This window comes from Cygnus atratus, chromosome 19 (genome assembly GCF_013377495.2).
Source record: "Cygnus atratus isolate AKBS03 ecotype Queensland, Australia chromosome 19, CAtr_DNAZoo_HiC_assembly, whole genome shotgun sequence".
Lineage (NCBI taxonomy): Eukaryota > Metazoa > Chordata > Aves > Anseriformes > Anatidae > Cygnus > Cygnus atratus.
The window spans coordinates 5,736,600-5,753,329 of NC_066380.1; the positions used below are offsets into that span (position 1 = coordinate 5,736,600).

A 16,730-nucleotide genomic window follows, 5' to 3' on the forward strand; every position below is an offset into this window, starting at 1 on the left:
TGGCAGCGGCTGCGCCGTGCTCTCAGTACAGAATAAGTCTGTCTGTACCCCAAACAGCCGGAGCCAGGGGGAAGTGGTGGGTGAAGGGCAATGTCGTCACAGGGCCAAAACGTTTTGTTTTCCACTCTGGTTCAAGACTAGCTGTTAGGGCTGGCGGGTAGGAGGTCACAGAACTTGCTTCGTGTTTGGTCTTTCACATTCACGCTGTTTTCTAAATACTTACGCTAGCATTAAGTGGTAATTAAAGATTGTGTACCAGCGTACAGACCCAACTTGTGACTTGGTTAACTAGGCTTTGGGGGAGATAGGCTGTAAAGCATACCGAGGTCTCCCTCCCTTCCCCTCTCTTGGGTAATGAGGAAGAACATGGTTACCCGTGTGTCGCATCCAGCTGCTCTGCCTCAGCTAGTGAAATGCTGCTGTGTTCTCAGCGACTTCCCGCCAGCGGCCTCTTCTGTGGGATGGAGCCCTGGAAGCAAGCGGTAGGAATTACACAGCAAACTGCGCTAAAACCGACCTCAGCCCTTCGGTCCTTGTCTTTTGAGTGGAAAAGGCTGTGGCTGCGCACTTGGTATATTGAAGGGAATGAACTCTCTTGATGATAAGTTTTGGTACAGCGTGTAGTTTGGGGGAGCTACGTGTAAATTTGTGGTTAAGTGGTCCAGAAAAACCTCTGGTGTTTCCAAACACTGTCTCACAGCATGGCAAGTGCAGCCAGCAAAGGGATTAAATGTGGGAAGATTCATCTTTTTTGCTCTGAGTGTTTCAGAGGTGCAGACACTGTGGGTTTGATTCCACCCCCCCTCTCAATGTAAAGTTCAAAAAAAGAAAAGATTAAGTGGTGAGAATGTGATTTAATCCAAGTTTTCGTTGACCTTTGTGTGGCTGGGTGTCTGCTAACAGCTGTCAATGTCCTTTCAACCTGCGAGAAGGTGAGTAGTCTATTTGCAAAGGACTTAATTTGCTGCCTTTACGCAAGGGGCTCTGTTGGCCAACTCCTCACATGACTGACGCTTTGGGGACTGGGCCTTTTGTTTGCAGTGTTCAGTGTGCTTCAGTATGAAATAAATACGTCTCGTGGGTAGTTACTTTAGTTGTATAAAGTTCATTCTGCATATAAATGTGAATTGTCTCTAATGTTTTTATGGTTTAGAAGATGATTTTTTACAGTAGTAGTAATTTCTTAATTCACAGAATGAAGACAAGTGGATTCATGTAGACTATGTTCTGCTAATTATTCCTTGTAGTCAGGCAGTGAAATGTAGGTGCACATCTGAGAACTTAAGGCCTGCTTCCTACCTGTAACTGATAAATTGTTACCTCCTTCAGTACCCACATATCTAATTCATCAGCAGGATTTGTGTTTAAACAGCTGTAGTCTTGAATTTCTTCAACTTTCTTGAACGTAGTATTGTTCTTTAATAGTATTTATAATGTATAGGTGCTGCATTTAGTGGTGAGTCACATTCTGAATCTGTCTGGAGAACCTAGGTGGCTTTGACCTTGATGCCATTACCAAGTGCTGTTTCCTGGGCGCTGTAGTCAAATGTGATCTTAAATGAAGGCTCTGTTCTTGTCGGCGTGCTCCCTTGTAAGAGGATCTGCAGAGCTGGATCTGGGTTTGATGCACTGGATTATTAATTTTATTTGCCAAATCTTGTATTTATTTGCCAAATCACTGTATGCACCAGTGAAAGCTGAGTGCATAAAATAAAAATCTTTGTGCCCTCATGGTCCCTCACACCCAATTGCTCTTGGTTTGGGGTGTTAACCCTCAGTCTCTGTGAAAGGAAAAGCTGCTGATCTCTGATGGGACAAGGGCGCAGATTAGTGGTTTAGCAAGCAAGGTTACTTGTAGTTAACTCTCTCCAAATTCATAATTAGAGATTCCTTAATGTAAGGTAACGGGTCTAACCTTCAAAGGTGGTTGGATGGTTTGCTTGCAAGATAGAATTTTGTGATGGCAAGTGCTTTTATGAAAAGTGAGTTTCGTTGTGAGTTGTTGCAATTTATTTGACGTAATTCAGACAACTCGTAGAGGCAGAACTGTGCCCCTGCCCCCTTTTCCTTTGCATTTTAGTAGAAATTTGGTTTTCATTTAATAACATTAAAACTTTCTTATATTTCAAAGAGGCTGGTGGAATTTGACCTACAAAAATATGTAAGGCAGGGTGACCAAGAATAAGGTACCTTAAAAGTAAATAGTGAGAGTCTGATGAAGAAAAAAGGAGGAGGAAAAGAAAACCACACAACCACCAAAAAATTGAGGTCAGGAGTAAATGCATCATATTTATAACTTCGGCTTGTTGATTCCAAGGCTCTTTGTAAAAGTTGTGTACAGAATGCTGGAGATGGGCACTTCAAAGCAGAGTATGCTTTTCATTAGCTCAGTATTCTGCATAGTTATTTGGACAACTGTGAAGTAGCAAAAATGTCTGACACGAATATCTCCCTCTTATTTCACGGTGGATCACTGTCTGTTTTAAGTGGTCAGTCTGTATATGTAGATTACTGAGTAAGAAATTGTTTATAGAGATGTTGAATCACTAGAGAGTATCTTAATTCTGCAATACACACCTCGGTGCATTTGCCTAGCGCAGGATGGTATTTCAGGCTCCTGCAGCCTGTAAGTATGTGTACTTTAAAATTAATGCTACTGTAGTCCTTTTCCTTATCTTAAAAGTAGTTGGGTAAGAAGATGTGTTGGGGGGAGCTCTCCTGCTGCTCTCAGAAGTCTAAGCGAAGCCGGTTGTGCTGCAGGGCTTCCGCACGCAGCCTGTGGTGCTTCCAAGCACACTGAGTGGCAAGATTCCGTTCTGGTTTCTAAAGAGGTCGCTAGGTCTTGAATGTGTGTCTGAGTAATTTCATTTACAATTCTGCTTTGCTTTAAGAAAGGACTTCTATAATTCTGTCACTGGCCTATTCTTGTATTTTCTACCTATTCGTTAACTATCAGGGGATTTACGAGCTTTCAGCGTGAGTCAAGACTGTAGAATATCTCCTTCTTTCCCTCCCAGTCACAGAATGGTCCCATCTGTATTGTGGCTGCCCGAGATCCCCCGCTTTCTTGAACCATGTGGGAAAGCAGTCAAACATGAGACAATGTTTTTCTGGACTCCTTGCAGCTCATTAGTGTTACTCATGTTGTGAAACATTCTGCTAAAGCAGAATTTCAAAAGCCATGCTCCACATGAAGAGCAGGAGCCGCTGCTGGACTGTAACTTAATAATGCACTTTACATGAGTGCCTTTGTTGTTGATGCTGGAAAGGTAACCTGCTAATGAATTTTTGGAAACTCGTTTTCATCCTGTTTGAAATAGTGCTTCTGACATTGGTTATGCGTTGAATCTAATCCAGCCACCAAAATCCAATGCTCTGTTGATTTTGCTTAGCATTCATATAAATATTTTAAAATAACTTCCCCCTTCAACATAATCTTATGTTTTTCAGATGAAACATCTCCTCTTCCTTCCACGCCTAGAAATTCCACTTTTCTTTTTCACACTTTGTTTAAACAATGAGCTAGTTACATTGGCAAGAGGAAAAACACTGTTGTCTGTTGACATATTGAAGTCTTAGTTCTCCTTTGCAAGCAATAGTTTTGGCTCTAAAATCCACTACTTTTTTCCATCTTGTATGTGTTTTATGTACACACATCTATGTACAGGATGTGACAGTTTTCATCTTCTCAAGCAGATGTGATGGGGGTGATTTGGATCCCTTTGGAATTTTTACATGATTGCTTTGCCTCTGTTGTCTGGATAGCCTTGGTGAAATGTTTCTCCTTGCATTTAAAAACGGGGGAAAAAAGTCGAGATGGGGTTTCTAGATTACCTGCAGTATAGAGCAGTGCGAAGTGCTGATTATTCAGGGTTCCTTGCTGATTACTGCAGTAGCCGCGTGTGTTGTAAAGCTTGCAGAGAAAGAGTCCTATTGCAATGCTGTCCTTTATTTATGTGGGGAAGGCTCGATCTAATTGGAAATACAACCAAAAGAACAGCAGCAATCCCCCAGCCACCTTCAAAATCCAAGTAAAGGAATGAAACTTCTGAAGTGGAGCCTCCCAGGAATTCATGTCTGGTTTAGAAGGGTGGTCCCCTGTGAGCTACCTAGGCATCCCCATGGCCCATAATCATAAAGAAAGCCATAGTGGGTTGTTGTTGTTGTAGGGGAAATAATGTAGGCTTCTTATCTCAAATACGTGTCACTTGGCTGTCTCGTTCAATATTTGTCAAGTGTTTCTGCTTGGTACTTAAAAAGATGTAAAAAGAACAAATGAAATCCTTGAATTCTACCCTTTTGGTGAGGCGGGTGCTGCTGGTAGCTCTGTGTCTGAAGGACAGGGAAGTTTGCAGAGTTTACACTTACAGTCCTGTGAGCAGCAGGTACAATTCTTCTCACCAGTTACTCATTTTGTAGTTCAAAAGTTTTACTTGCATTGCACTCAGTCTGTGGATATGCAGATAAAGGAGTATTATCTATGTGACAGGAGAATATTTGTCTTGCAGAGATATTGCGAATATTTTTTTAACCAACTGGATTCTTGGAGACTTTGCTCAGCTTCTGTTAACTCTGGGAAATTGCTTATTGGCTGCATTGCACGGTTTTCTCCCTTAGCCTGTGTTCTAGACTGAGCCGGTGGCTCTTCTCATGAAGGTGGTTTAACACTTTCTGCTAGGATCTTCTATTTTCTGCGGCTTAACATTGTTTCCAACTTGGCATGCTCAGGGTGTCATTTTCTATGTGCCTACCTCACAGTTTTTTTATTTATATTAGTGAGGGTTATTCATTTGTTACCAGGGCCGGTGTCTTGCACATGCTAAATGCAATGCCTCTGGTTTTGGAAAGCTGCGGTGCTCGCGTTCACTGGAGGAAGGATTTGAAGTTTGGCAAACAATAGCTCTTGAACAGGGATATGCCTTCTGCTGGTCTTGAGAAAATCTGCCCAAATTAGGCAAGCTTGCAAGTCTTTGGAAAAATTTCAGTCTGTGAGTACTCAGTGGAGATAGCAGTGCTGAAGGCTTTGGCAGTCGTAGTGGGAGCAAGGTGCTTTGGCCAGGGAGGACTTTGTGTGGTCACAAGGAGGGTCCAAGGCTGTGCCGAGCCACAGCGAAGGTCTGTCAGCTGCTCATCTGCCCTAGGTGGTGGGCGGCGAGGGAGCAATACGGGGGCTGAGCAAAATGCCAGTGGTTCTTCTGTCACCTTCGCCTGCAGGGGAGGAGATGCTGTGGGCAGAGAGGAAGCAACGGGCTTGAGCCTGCAGTGGTGGGGAAGGGGGAGGAGAGCTCGGGGTAGGAAGTGGGTGCGGAAACGTGGAGCTGTTTGCCTGGGAACTGTTCCTGGCATTGCAGTGATGTGCCAGGGGTGATGGGAATGGGGTCACTGGAGGAGAGACAATTAGAATTGGCAGTGTGTGAGGTTCTGATTGCCAGCCTGGGAGGTTGAGACAACCGGGGCTAACCGGGCAAGTGAACAGCAGGAGGAGATAGGGTGTTTAAACCAAAAGGCCTGGGAACCAGGAACAGGGAGACAACTTATCTAAGGAGCGTGTGAGGACAGTAGGGTTGGTAGGGCCGGGAGAACGAGGTAAGAGCATGCACACAATTACAGAGCAGTACATTAGCAGTCACAGGCCAAGAATGTGATGGGATCAGGAGAGAGAGTAATGGAAAGGAAGAAGTGTGGGGCAAAGGATGAAGATTAGATGAGACGTAGGAAAGACGAGCAGTGGAGGGACCTAGCAGCTGTCTTTTGCATGTTTGGCTTCATAGCGTTGCAATTTTTGTGTGGCTTTTTCCATGTAATATTTAAGTAGAGTTGACTTACTGGTTTAAATGTATGCACACTGACTTCTGTGGTTGCGTTTTGCATCTTTACTCACTGTGAGAGAATATTTGACTGCATCCCCAAGTGAGAGCTTTATCCAGAAGCACGCACGCTGTTTTTTCACCCTGCACTCATTTTTTCATTTTCTGCACTCATTCTGTGCAGAAAGGTCTGAGGAACTGTCTAGCAAATCACTTTTAAATACATATAGACAATGTTTTTCACTCTGCATCATGTTTTCTCTTAAAGCAAAAAACAAACAAACTGCTTTAAGTCATTTATTCTGTATTTGCAAAAAGGAAAAAAAAGATCAGCACGTAGCAGTGAGTGAATGAAAGTGTGTTTCCTCGGAAGTTAAATGAGGAAGGGAAATATTTCTTGCCCTCATGAGTGCTGTTGATCTCTCAAATGTGGAGCGTATAGGAGTGGCATTCATTAAGAATGTGTAAGTAAGATTCTGCCGTAGTGAAAGGAAAGCTGGCAATGGACAAAGAGAGAAAGCTGTGATAGAGCACTACATAAATGTCTTTTCACCTCTCCTGTCTGAGTGTCTGAGATGCTTTTGCTCATGTTGTCACAGGAGAAGTGTAGACAGAAGGGCAAGAGGAAGGATTTGGGTGTGCTGGTCGAGAGCCTGTGTTTCCTTACAGCTCTGAAGTGTGAAACATCTGTGTTGCGCAGAGGATGCTTTCTGGTGTATGTTCTGAACGTGTAAAAGCTGAAAGACTGCGTAGCAAAGCTGTACCTCAGCTTGTGGTGTGCGCAACCCCTGAGTGTTCCAGAAGTGCAAGTGTGGGTTAGTAATTTCACTGCTGCTTTTCTCAAAGCCACTGTCATCAGATGATCCCAAAGGCTGCATGGGATCCTCCTCGAGGATGGCCCACCCCCAGTCATCGAGATGTGCTTAAAGATCACCCTTGTGTGCTTTTTACCTGAAAACCCAAACTGCAAGCTGGGCAGATGCACCAGCCTATCTATCCTTTAGGTAATGAGAATGCGTATCACATGATATGTGTGACTCGGTTCCTATTTAAATCAGTGCCCTGGGGATTTACAGCCTTATTTTTGGAATGGGGGGGATAGGGTTGAATCCTAGCTATTTAAAGGCAAAATAATGTTTCTGTGGCTGTGTACAGTCTTCTGAGGTGCAGTGAAGTAGGCCAACAAAGCAGTCGGGAAGCACGCATCCATTCCTGGTGCAGCATGATACGAGCTCTGAGTGCTTCTGCACCTCCTCTTCTACGTGACTGGGGGCTGTTTTCTTTTCCCGTTGTGGCTTTTGCTCTGATTCTCATCTGTCATCTTAATACCAGTATTATGTATAAAATTGCTGAAAGCTCCTTTTCCAGAGCTCCAGTATGATTGGCATGAAACTATCTTGAAATAGGAAAGCTATAATTGTTGGAAGCAGACGACTTTTGCAAGAGATGTGCTGTTGGGAAATACGTGCACCTAATTTAGGGATCTTTGGAGACTGCATCTGCACTCTTGGTGCTGCTCTTTGAAAATACTTAGTCTTGACTAGAAAGTTGGTGTGTAATAGTGACAATATTGCTTGTGGGAGTGTGTTGAATTGTTCCGGCTAAGAAAAACGTTTTCTGGGCTAAACAATACAAATATAAATATTTCTCTTGGTTATTAGCAGTTGATTTGAAACACTTAATAGTTGCAGCTATTAACACTGTGACAAAGTTGTGCACTCCACTCATGCAGGGTCAGAAAACTTTCTTCAATATGTATGGTTTTCAGGCATATAAGTATAAATGTTTACATTGACTTGAGTGTTGAACGTCTTGTTGGCTTGGTACAGTTATCTTTTGTGGTTTGCTTGTGGGTTAATCTCTGGGAACAAAAAAATCGGGAACACTGATGGGGTGGTAAAAAGCTAGAATCCATACTTCTTGAAGAGTTTTTTTCATTTAAGTGTCAAAATAGTGGAAATTCAGAACCGTATTTTAAAATCAGAATGAAAGAATTAAGTTTGTTTTTCTGTCTTCATAATACATCCGAGTATGCAGTGTTTGGAAGCTGCTGGCCAGTGGAGCAATGCTGATTTCCCTCTGGGGGCAAGGCATTCATTCAACCTTCGCAGCAGGGGGTGAGATTGATTCCTTAATCAGAATAGCAACAATCCATCCTGAAGCTTCCTCAAGGTATTAGGGCTAAATTAAACAGTCTGGGACTAATATGTAAGCCCTAATGCACTTCGAGAGGCTTTCTGGGATGAGGAGAATTTTGAAAATAATCGGAAAATGAGCCCCAAACAAAAAGAAAAAAAAGCTGCAGGCACAAATCACCCTTAAAGAAGACGACTAATACACTTTCTTTGTGTGGTACAGTGCTTAATGCTCGGATTCTCTTAGGGAAGAAAAGGGAAAAGAAATACATGAACTACAAAGCTCTATTCATGGCATTGCATTAATAATTTGTTCTCCCTCCTTTGTGTTTGTGTTCCATAGTCATTCCAAAAATAGGTATGGTCACATATTAAATTAGTAGAATTAAGCATCTGAAAGCCAGGGAATACACCTTTCTTTTTTACAAGTCACTACAGAGAAAATGTGGGTACCTTTGCATATTGTATTACATTTTAATGTTGCAGCATTTCAAGATTGTGTTTACTTGTGTGTATTTACAGAGTCTACAATTACACGAGTCTCTTGAGGGTAAAAATGTCATGGTTGCATTCAGCTTTTCTGGAAATCCTATCATTAACTTGGATGAGGAATGGAATCGTATGACTGAGTTTTGTTCTGTATATTAAGTGCTCATAAGCAAGAATTAACTGTAATGTGTGAGTAACCTTGCGGAATACACATACTAATAATTATGAATGTCATTTGTGTACCTGAGTAATCCAAAAAAAAAAAGCGGGGGGAGTAGAGCATATGACATTGCTTCTGTCTTCCTCTTTTCTTGGCCACTTTGTCTCATTTTACTGCAGTCTGCTCTCCAAACCAGGTAAGCAGTAGCTTCCCATCTTACAGGATATTGAGGTCCTTTCCATAAAAGAACAAATACATCCAAAAGACCTGAGGACTTCATAAAAGTTGGACTATTTTAGAGTGACTCTTTGTTAATCGTGCCTGTGAAGATATGGGGAAAGTCCCTCATGGAAGCTGGTGGATGCTCTCTTCTTGTCTTCCGTTGAGCTCGGGCTTCAGAGATGCTCTGCCAAGGTATCTTACCATAACGTAAACTTCCCTGGTTCTACTGGTTCATGGCCCACCCATTTGTATTTATCAGCCAAAACTCCAGTATTTGGGAAATGGGTTTAAACTTTAGGATTTGTGGAAAAATGAGCTCCTCACTTCCTGTTTCTTGGCTAAGGGCAGTAAGAGTTTCAATTGAACCTTTGGACCAAAGCTCTGGCTTCTGAACTCTTTTAAGTGGAAGGTGCTGTCTGAATGACCTCACTGTCCTTGTTGAGGGAGGGGATGTTCTTGGCAAATTGTGAGAAATTCCTGTTCTTCCCCTCGTCCTCTGTGTAATAGGTAAGCATGCATTTGTCTTTCTCTTCCCCTCCCTCTTCCCCTGGTTCAGAGGCCAAGCTTTCTTCCCCTGCTTGGCGGATAAAACGTCTAGTAGATTCAAGTCAATATCCTCTCTCATATTTTTAGATGATTCAAATGGTCTGTCCCTGTGTTATAAAATAGTTGGGGAGTCATGGGACGTTCAGGGAGCTGTGCCCAGCAGCTCCAGTTGCTGTGTGGAGATCAGTAGGTCTAACCCACGTGTGGCAAAGGTTGGGCAGGAGGTTCCTGTTGTGCTTCTTTGAACGAGGGTGTTTCTTCTGTGCTCGTGTGCTTTTCAATCCAGCGAAGTGGCAACAAAATGTAGTGGGTGAAAGGGGAAGAAGAGGAAGGCAGGCACGTGTTTGTTTTTAACAGTGGGAGGTGATACAGGTTACTGCAGGACAGTTAGACCTCCTATCACAGAACACCGCTGTATCGAGGTTAGATTTCTGTCTTTTTTCTAAGATAGATGGTTTGGTTTACCTAAGAATTCCACTTCAACTAAACAATCGATTTAAAAACTGTTCTTAAAATGCAGTAACTGATCTTTGTGTTTAAGTCCAGATTTGAAAGATGTTTATTCTACATTTTGTCTTCACATTAAGAAAAAAAAAAAAGAAAAAATAATATTTTTCTGATCTTCTCGTCCCAAGATAACGTTAACTACTGTTGTATAAATATTAAACTACGTTAAGATACGTGTTTTCAAACAACTGTTTTTAAAATTGATAAGGCGTGTGATTTTCTTCAGGCCAGACAGAAAAGTACAATTGAATAGAAACGTTAAGGGTGGCAAGGAAGCAAAGACATGAACAGTATACATACCTTTGGGGAGTTTATCTCTAGTGAAACTTATTATTTTTGCTTAAGTTACAGCCTTTTAATTTCAGGGAGAGGATAAACTCATGGGATTTATTTTTACTTTGCTACTACTATCACTCTAATATGAAGCCTTTATGATAAGTTTCATTTTGCATTATGTTTGCACTTGTGTAGAGCATTACTCAGATTGTCTTTATTAGCATATCTGTTTCTTTAGAAATGGCTTGTATTTTCAGCCGTTGATAAACTAAGTCACATAAGAGACTGGACCTTATTCTTCATCCCTTACTCATGTGAGTAATTTCAATTACTTTAGTGTAGATAAGAGCTAAAGGTCTGATCTTTTTGTTTATGTACCCGTTGTGTCTGTTTGCTTTATCGTTCTTTATTTTTGAGGTTAATAAGAAATTTAGATCATCATGCTTAGTTTAGTAATGCTGACTCTGCTCTCTGAACATCTGTTGCTGTTTGCATCAATGTCTTTGCAAGGCAGAGTAGTGTTCAGAACCTTAGGTCTCATTTCAGGCATGTTTTTCTAAAGCATTTGTGTTTTTACTATCCTCACTACAACTCTTTTCTACTTTTACACGCAGATGCTGCGTTACATTTCAGTCTTGAGCTCTGGTAAAGTAAAATTTCTCTTTTCTGATGTTCTGCAGCAGTGCCGGTTGTTCTGTTACTATCCCATTATCTTCCGTTGTCTCCCCACATGCCTTTATTTCAAGGAGTAGATTATTTATACCAAAATATACTCTTTTTCTGTCTCTCTCCTCTTGCATTACTCTTAAGATTAGCTCAAGTCACCATGTACTTTAGAATTTGCAATGTATGTTTCCAGAAATGTCAACAAAAGCATAGTGTGATAACCTTGCAGACTTGAGTTCTGAGTCAGAAAGTGTCATGTTTGGTGAAGGAAGGCCTCTTACAGACTGCGACAGTTGATATATTCCATCAGAAATAGAAATAATTAACTTTGAATATAAGAATCCAGAGCACTGGAAAGAGACTTGCCAGTAGCAACTTGCTTCTGTGTCCTGTAGGATCATTCTGGGGAGACTTTATGCAGGAACTGCAGAGGCTTTTGTTTTGTTGCATACTTCTAACAACTCTTAATTCCTTGTGAACAAGAAATCACAAATATGCAGCACTTTTAGTGGGCCCTATCTTGCAGATTGTGTGACATGAATTCAAGATGAAGAAGATGGGAGGGAAGCAGCACGTGTCACTTAAGGACATAGAACTGGTACGCAGGGCTCAAACCTTTCTAACCTTTTCCTTGTGACTCTCCTGGCTTGGGGAAAAAATAATTTTTCATGCACCTGTATTTGTTACGAAAGTTCATGTGTTACCATATTGTAAATTAGTAAATAGTTATTGTACTGAGACAAAGTCACACATTAAAAATAGGTTATTTACTTTGTATCTTTTTATATTGAAAATCAATAGAATATGCTGATAGATTCCTAAAGTGGATTCACTTTGCTAGAACGGCTGTGTTCACTGAATGCTCTAAAAAGTCTGCATGTGTCTTAGCTGCATTTCAAAGAATGATTTTTTCCAATACTGTAATTAATTCCCTTCAAATAAATAGGCATGAAAAAAAAAATAACATCAATATTTAATGGCATCTGCTTAAGCCTCCTCGTCTAGACTTGTCAAGTTGTGTAGGGGTGATGAAGAGAGGGCAGAATGTTTTCACTTATGGCATTAATTACTCCTTAAAGTAATTGAAAGATGCCTAAAAGACTCTGTTCAAAAATAACGGGCTGTAAGAAGCATTTATCCCTCTTCGTAGGCTGTTGCACGGTGAGTACCCACTTGGCCGTTCCAAAGGCGGCTTCTGTCTCCCATGCAGCTGCGTGGGGTGAGCTGGTCGCCACCTTCCAGCGTGCAGGCTCCTGCTGTAGAACCAAGTGCGCAGAAGTCATGTTGGAAGTGGGCTGCAATTTTCCTCTTGCTTGAGGAGAGAGCGACCCAAGCGACTGACGTGGTATTCTGCACGTCACGTTGTTTCTGCTGCTGCTGGCAGAGCGTAGCTATGAGCTGGCCTAAATTTCTGGTTCTCTTGCAAGACGCCAGCCTACTCTTGAGCTGTCTGCAGTATTTTTATGCACGAACTGCCGGAATTTGGCGTCATTGCCGTGTTATCAGCTGCTTATTTTGAATGGCGGGCGTATGGGGAAGCGAACTTTAAGAGATTTGTATACAACTTGTGGGTGCTGTTTGCGCCAGACGGACTTCAGAGTTGGGGAATCCATTACTTTGGAACCAGAGCGAAGAGTTGTTCATTTCCTCCCACAGCAGTGGTAGGAAGAGCAGCACTGTGCTTGCCGTCCTTTCTGATGCTTCTTAGTTTGTTATTGCTATGGTAGGACACAACACAGCTATCACGTTATAATGTAAGCATCCCCTCTGTTTATTTTTTTGTTGTGATAGTCCTCTACTTGCTCTTCCAAGAACATGAGAAGAGCGGAAACCAGCATCGTGTGGTGGTGTACTTGTATTCACAAGATTTCACTACACGTGCTCTGTGCATAGCATGCTTTTTTGTGACAGTCTTAGGAAAGTAATTCACTAAGAAATGCTCCTGTAGAATATAGTGTGCTATACTGCTGGCTCAGAACTGGACCAGCAGCTCTCCCATTACTTTTATTATGAAAATTTTAATAACGCTGAACCCTAGTTTGTGTTAGTCCTGTAACTAATAACGTCACTATTCATGTGGTGGTCTTTGTTTTCGTTTGTCTTCAGGAAGGAATGCTTTTTATCGCTGTCCCAGTAATCAGTCCAAAGTACAGCAAGCTGCTTTATGCTTGAAAAACTGTAGCACCCTTTCAGAAAATATCTTTGGCGCCTCAGATTTTTTCAGCCTGCTAACACATTCAGAACACAGGACAAGCAGCTTAAGATCTGAATGAGATTGTTCACCAAATGAGTTGGTGCAGCATGTTAATTTGCTAGCACTTGTAAATGCCTTCAGTGTTACAAGAGTCTGCAGTGTCACTAAAATACCAGGAGCTTTGTTGGTTCTAAACTCCTTAAAAGAGAGTTTTAAATTCTTGTCTACTTGCTGTAGCCTTACCAGCTTTATAAAGAATTTCGAGATCTGTATTTGAAAAATGTTGTGCTTAGCAAAGTTAGTAAGAACCTTTTCCTCGTAGTATTAGTGATTTTGGAGTTTCATTGTGCTCTAGGTTTTATTGTATAGCTCATTATTATATGAGGCTCATTAATGCTTTTATATAATGCCCATGGATACATTATTGCACATTTTTTAATAAGCATTTAATCTCAACAGACAGTCTTAGGATTTATGGTTTATGTCGACAAAGTGGTTGTCTTTACGTTTAGGTAAACTAAAATAATGTGGTTTTAATGAGTCAACCTGATATTTTTATGTGTACTTCCCATGGTGCCATTTTAGGCTTGCAGGTTGAGGCTTAAATGCCAGAGTATAACTGGTGTGTGTAGTATGCCAATACCCCCTTCTCCCTCAAAAACATTCTGTCTGGCACTTTTTGGACAGGAAGGATGTGAACAGACTTTTAAAGCCTCAGAAAGTTTTAGACTTTTTAAAAGAATTCTACTGTGAAGGTTTTCAATCTCTAAATCAAAGCATCCATTTAACACAAACATTGCAGTGAGAGTTACCTAGATGGGTGAAACATAATTTTGTTACCTGCTGCAGCAGTACTTCTGTCTGACGAACATGAGGTCGTAGCAATTGACTGTTCAGAATGGGATATAAAGCTGTCACAGCTGCGTGTTTAAGAATTGAATCAAATCAAAACATTTATTGCTGATACTTATTTCAGTGATAATAGATTTAGGCAAACACGTAGCCCCGGAAGATGGGGTGGGGGAACTGGTGTGACAGACATGTGGCTTTTCATCCAAGCTCTGTTGCACTGCTGTTCTAAATGTTTTAATTTGGCTAGTGTTTTTATTTCTTGTCTATGCCTTTAAAACTAGATCAATAGATAATCAAAATTACATTAGTAAAGAATCTTTAGGGGTGTGATGATGCATCCTTATTCAAGTGTTCTGAAAGCTTGACACCTATACCCTGGTGTCGCTGTCACGGTATAGCACGTGTTATAAAATACCCACGCTTCTGTCTGAACCCAAGGACCTAAGATCAAGCAAGCTGAATTGCACCCTTTGCCAGGCTAGGTTTGTTCGGTCAGTACTGCTGCCCTGCTTACTTCCTAGCGCCTGTAACTTCAGTTTACCTTTTAGCTAGCAGACTGAGCTTGAACATTTTCCATCGGGGCTCACAGCATGGCCTTATTAGAGATGCTTTGTGGGACAGGCAGCAAACCACCTGGTCACACCGGCTGTGCTGTGGTTCCCCACTTGCCGCTGCTTTGTCGCCAAGCCTGGTGTCGGCACCATGTGTACAGCACCTCGTGTGCAGGCAGCGCTAGCATGGGGCCGCCACAAGACTGGCAGGGTCCGTGCTGCTGCTACCGCTGGTTTCAAATGCTCTGAGCAGGTCAGCAGGCGCTTCTTGTACATGGATGGGGAAGATGATGGGGTTACAAAACTCTAGTTTTGCGTGTTCCATGAATGTCAAGCTTGTAGGGTAAGCAACATCTATTTCTTCCTAGTTTACAAAGCTCGGTGACGTGATCTCTGTACTGCTTGGATGAATGTTTCTTTGGTGCCATGGAGTTGCATTTACCTCTTTAGATGCTTGTAATTGACTTGTGCCTCTCGGAGAATCTCAAGCATCCTTGACCGAGTAGCTCCGATGGCTCAGCCACAATCCACAGAAGGTTGTAGCTTGGCTGCGTGCGTGCTGTGCTATTGACTCTGCAAAGGCAAGATGTGCGTGGGAGAACCTTCTTTTGTATCGTAGCATGTAATTTAATTGATGTTTGTTTGGTAATTTGCCTCTGATTCAATTATTCGTTTTCACTACTGAACAAATGCTTTGTGTGCTTTTGGTGGGTCAGCATTTTGCACAGTATTTCCCCTTCTTTATTCCACCTACTTTGGTGCATTCATTTAGTTTTGCTGGGATCTTATTGCTGAACTGAGAGAGGCTTCTATTGGGGAGGGCAGGGTGGTTTCAGAGAGGCTTCATACCGTGATTATTTGGCGAAGGGAAATGTGATTACTTTTCTTCAGATTTAATCTTTGACTTAAAATGAGCTCAAATTATAATTAATGTGAGTTGTACTACAGTACCTGAGGACAAGCTTTGTAGAAAAAGAATTGAACTGAGCATGTGAGAATGAATGAGTACACGGTCTCTCCCTCCAAAGGAAAATATGCTGTCACTGAAGTTGTCAGAGGGTCCTTATTTACAGATAGCGATGTATGCCCTGACACGTAGGTGGGTGTTTGTGATCCCTAGCAAGATGTCAGCGGTACAGTTGGCACGTTAGGGTGGGTTTGGCCACGTCTGAGTTTGCTGAACATGGATGGGTCTGTGACTGCATGGGTGATCACATCTTCTGCAGGGGAGAAGGGGCACCTCAAGGTCCAGCTGGAGGTTTGGGTATGTTGTGCAGGTGGGCTCAGTCTGGAACAATGTCGGTGTCCAAATGAAGACAAAAGGCCTCACTCTGCAGTTCCACAGTGTCTCCAGATCCAGCAGGGGTTAGTCCCTTTTCTGAAGAGTTTATCATCTAAAATGTTGGGATGAGAAACCTAATAGGTGATAGGAAAATATTTATCAGGATGTTAGCTAAATGGCTTGGTTGCTGTTTTCATAGCTGTAGAAAGTGTTGGCTCTTGCTCATTTAAAAAATGGTGTGGCAAACCCCAATGGGTGCATTCAAAGAAAACAGCCTTCTCTTTAACTCGTTTACTTTCTATTTCTGGTCTATTTCCAGAATTCATCTATTATTTTCCAGTGTTGCTTGACTGTAGTCCGTGGAGTGTGGGAGTGGATAATACCGAAATATGAAATGCGTTTTTGGACAGTTTGTTAAGAAATTTTGAAGTGATCAACTTTGTGTATAAAATTTAAGGTGGCCTTATGCCTGTTTCTGCAGGCATTTAAATTGCTGTGAACTCAGAATCCCTTTCTTACAAAAAGGGAAAGTGTCATTCTCTTCATTGTGTTAGATTTCCTGACTCCCATGTAACTCTGATTTAGATGTATATGTCTCCTGTTTTGGAAACAAGCTATTTCTTGAATCAGAGCAGAAGCGCCAGATCTAATTTCTGGGTTATAAATGGAATGCAATGGTAGGTAGAAATGCTTAAGGCAAAGCAGTAATATTATTTGGTCCTGAGTTTGAAGTGGTCCTTGAAAAATCTAGGGCTGTATTTGTAATGGCCTGGTATTTCAGATATTAAACGCTTTTTGAACCCCCATCTGCAAAGGAGTACTTCAGTCTTTATCAGGTGTTAGTTCCATTTAATTTGGAAAAGAGAGGAGGGAACGGTTAGCTTAAGAGATTTTTCACTTTTAATTTGAACTTCAGGGCAGGGCTGCAGACACACTTAAGGGGGGCTTTCTGACTGTAGATACCTCCATTGCTCCAACTGAAACAGAAGAAAACATGTAGAAAACATCTAATGACTGTAGGCAGCAGCCTCCTTCTGAACAAA

The 16,730-nt window shown here is 41.8% G+C and overlaps 1 protein-coding gene across 15 annotated transcripts in view; it reads left to right on the forward strand.

Moving 5' to 3' along the window:
* Positions 1–16,730, forward strand: part of FNBP1 (formin binding protein 1) — a 97,372-nt gene that overhangs the window by 2,949 nt on the left and 77,693 nt on the right. The gene's annotated exons all lie outside the window — the stretch shown is intronic.